Raw genomic sequence first — 4415 nt, forward strand, 5'->3', positions numbered from 1 at the left:
GAAAGAGTGGCTGATAACTCTGCTAAACATGGAGTAATTAGTGTTCTCTCTCCCACTTCACCCTTTCTAGGGGATGCGTGGAGTTTTTGATATTCCTGAACCTCAGTTTCCTCATCTGTAAAAAATCTGGAAAACAGTCCCTGTACTGTCTCCTGGGCTGGTGGCTCAGTGGGGACAGAATGAGTCTGATGAGAAGAAAGATTTACAAACAGTAAGGCATGGAGGATTCCTGCTCCATCTGAAGAGCTGGGCATCTGTCATCTTCCACATTCCCCTAGTCCCAAGCACAGCTGGAGGTACCGCCGGTGGTCTCTGTCCACAGTGCTGAAGCCACAGCCAAGCCAGTTGGGGACCTTCCTCCCTCTTTTCCTACTTTACGTAAACACCAAGTGCAGAGATTTCCAAGCCCAAGGATTGCCCTAAAACTCAGAAACTGTAACTGAAACAATTTTTATTTCATTTATTCTAATAATCTTTTTTAAACAGATAAATATAACACTCCTTTAAAAAAATATAACAAGTACAGGTGGGTAAGAGGTCATTAAGCAGCTCAGGGAGAAAAGAGCTTGTGGTCTCAACTTGGTGTGGGTGAACAGCATGAAGTGGCTACCAAAAAGCGAAACTGATGTCATCCGAGGCTGTGTGAACAGAAGTTCAGAGGAGAGAGGCAGACCTGTTAGTCCATTACACATGGCACCAGTGCTCGAGAAAATAGCCATCGGAGCCAGCACAAACTGAAACCCATCTAGGGGTACACGGTCTGAGGAGCTGGGCTTGATCAAGGCAGGGGCAGAACCCACGAAGGCTTGAGTGCTGGAGAGGAGCAGGCTTGTGGGTGGAGACAGCTGGCCTTTGGCAGACGGGGCTGGGGAGCTCGATGTGATCTGAGAGACAGCTAAGACAGAAAGCAGACACTGAGGCGAAACAGTTTTGCTCAGGAGGGCCAAAAGGTAGCTGGACACCAGGGAATGCAGTGACAATGTAATAAGCATGTGACAGAAATGCCAAGTTGGGGGTGGGGATACCTTATGGGGTTCCAACCCTCTTGAAACTTGAGAGTTAAGCCCATTCTAATGTGTTTCCAGCCCTGGGACCAGCTGCACTGGAGAGAGAAGATCCATGCCTTTGTTGTTGTTGAGGTTTTTGCCTTAGGGTGTGTGCACTCGCTGGGGAGTGTGACAGACACGGTGAGAGGGAAAGTGAGAAATCACCCCTCAGGAGGATGGCCACGCCAGTCCCTCCTCCTCTATCCACCTCTCAGGATCCTGGGCATGCCTGCACATGCACTGAGTGATTTTGAAGCCACCAGGTCTGGGACCTGAACTGCGGTCAACTCTCTGTGGGAGTCCAGCGACGTAACCACTACACCATCTGCTGGTTCCAAGATCCATGACTTTAAGGACCCACCGACATCACCCCATAGATCCCACACTTGGGAACTGTAATTTCTTTCTTTTCATGGGGGCTCCGGAGGCTTGCCTCTAGAAACTGATGTTGCATGCCCTCTGCTGGTCATCCCTAGCACTGTCCTCTTACCCCACAGCCAGAAATAACTCCATTGAAACCTTATAGTATTAGCCCATGTAGATTCAGAATATGCTGCAAGTACCAAGGAGTTACATTCCTGGTCAGTGCTCGGTCAATGTATAGATCAGAACTGAATCTGAGGATGAGTTCAAGTATCTGGCATTTAAATTAGGGCTTGGCTATGTCTAGGAGGAGGACTTAGGCTGAGACTAGATTTGGAGAACTATCTTGTTCAGGACTATACCTAGAGTCAGTGACTCAGGTTGAGACCAGAGTTGGGACTCACTGTAGTATCAAAGTCTAGGCTAGAGTGTCAGCATGAAATATGTTCAGGTGCTGAGAGTCTGACCACAGGCAGGGGTCAGTCTTCATCCACAGGGTGGGCCAACGTGGCATTCGTGTGCACAGCACTCAAGCAGGGATGTTCCCCAGGGGAGAGGTAGGAGCAATGGGGGACAGATGAGGTAGTCGCTAACTTCTAAAGACCTCTTCTCTTTAAAAATGGTATTGGACAGACTGGGAAGCCCCCTTTCTCCTCAGAAGGTGGATCCCCTATTCGAGTCCCAACTTCCCTTTGAAGACCCCCACCCACCCTAGTACTACCACTTACAAATAATAGGTACAATTTGGGGGGAGACGAGAGGCCCAGGGCCACCAGTCCTGTCACTGCAGAGCACTGGCAGCTGTGGGGGTAGTCTTCCTTCTCCCCAGGATTCTCTGTTTCTACTGGCAACAGGGCCTGGCAGCCTCCCACATCCAGATCTTAGCAACCGTGGGAGCCCCTGGCAACTGCTGCTATGGCGACAAGACAGGGAACTAAGAACAGACTGGAGGGGGGGCACTTCCTCTGGAGCCATCGAGATGTGTGCAAGATAGGGGGCTCCCCCTCCCATACACAGTCTGGGAGGGAACATGTGCTCCCGTCTAAACACCTCCTCACTGGCACCCGCCCCCGCCCTTGCCCACAGGTTCCGGTTCCCTCAGGGTGAGGAAATGAGGGACACCTAGGGTTATGACGTCTCCATGGGGCGGGAGGGTGAGCGGGGGTGTTCGGAACCGACATGATCGCAGATGCATGCATACACTGGCAGACACGGTGTCAACATGTTAACAGCCACATACTTTATCCATGTAGATACGTGCATCCATAGTCATTTAATCAGACACGGACACCAACACAAAAATCACATACCGACAGCAAATACCACAGAATCGGGCCCACTCCCACACAAAAATAATTATAGAGATACACCCTCACTCACAAATCACATCACCAATTTGTGCAACGGTACAAGTAATTCCGTCAGACTCACACATTTATAGATGCACTCGCATACCCAATTATCTGCGAACATACAGCGTAACGGTTAACTTGGCTGAGCCTTAACTATAATGCATGCAAAGCCCAGTGCATCATGTGTGTTACCTCACTTAACCCTCACAACAAACCCGCAAAGCACTGCGATTGCCTCTCCCCACTTACAAAGGAGGAGATGAGGCAGAGATTGGCAGGCGACCTCACAAGGTTGAGTCGGACTCCTAGACCCACGTTCTTATCCCCTATGCTGTACTGCACACCCCAGCCCCTCACACATGCCTAATGCCCAGGGAACAGGACAGAGGGGCTGCCGTAGTGAACCAGGAAGACAGTAGGGCCGTGTGACCAGCACCTGAAGGCATAGCCCTGTGTGCCTGAAGGCCCAAGCCTACACTTCAGCATTAGCAGGAGCCAGGTAAAGGGCTGGTGACGAAACTCTCTGCCTTCGTGTTGGCACAGGCGAGGCTGGAGGAGGCAGAGACAGAACTGAAATAGGAAGAAGCAGGGCCACCCACAGCCCGGGCCCCCACAAGTCTGGAGGTAGGGGAGTGAGAGCCCCCAGATCTGAGGAGCCAGTACTGGTCCTGGCCCTCAGCCCACTACCCATCTCCACGTCCTGCTCACCCACTCCCTCATCACCCCGCCTCCATGTCCTTTCTCATTCCTCCTCACCCTGCCTCTGTCCCACCTTTTTGTTTCTCATTCCATCTTCCCTCCCTTCTATTCCTCCCCCCACACCTCTCCTTTCCTCCCAGTCCTGGCATTTTCTCTCCCCTCTTTATCTCTCACCTGTATCCCCTCCCTTCCCTATCTCTGTCTCTTCATCCCCTAATTTCTTTTTGGGGGGAGGGGGGCGGGGAGAGGTTTTTGCTATAGGGCACGTGCACTCGCCAGAAAGACAGAGAGAGACAGAGACAGAAAGCGAAAAATTATTCCCCGGGGGGATGGCCATGCCACAATTCCTTCTCCTTCATTCTCTCTGGACCTTGGGCACGCATGCACACACGCCCGGCGTGAGTTAAAGCCACTGATTCTGGGACTCAAACCATGGTCAACTACATGGGAGTTCAGTGACATAGCCATTATGCCAACTGCTGATCCCAATGCCCTAATCTTACTTTCTCTCTGTCCACTCTTAATTCTCTGTCTTCTTCCCCATCTTATACTCCTTTACACTTGAGAGCTCCATAGCAAGAACTGGAACAGAAGCAAGGGTGGAGAAGAGACCTGACCCTAGGACCCCTAGAACCCTCTCCTGCTCTGTTCTGTGGCCTAGGTACTCCCCAGCCTCAGTTTCCAGCTCTATCTAGTTTGCATGACCTTATGGATGTTTAAATTCTGTCTCTGGGAAACGCTAAGAAAGTGAGAGCTTCTGCTCTGGTCCTTCCTCTGTCATTAAATCTCCCCCTCAGAATGCCCTCCCCCTGTTCACCCCCAGATTACCCCCTCCCCACCCGCGCTCCCTCGAGCACAGATGGGCCTGGGAGACAGTAACGTGGGCGCCAGGCACCGTGTCTGCTCGAGCGGCTCCAAAGGCGGCGTTTGCCGGGGGGAGCGCCCCCCACCACCC

This window comes from Tupaia chinensis, unplaced genomic scaffold (genome assembly GCF_000334495.1).
Source record: "Tupaia chinensis unplaced genomic scaffold, TupChi_1.0 Scaffold000093_1, whole genome shotgun sequence".
NCBI lineage: Eukaryota > Metazoa > Chordata > Mammalia > Scandentia > Tupaiidae > Tupaia > Tupaia belangeri.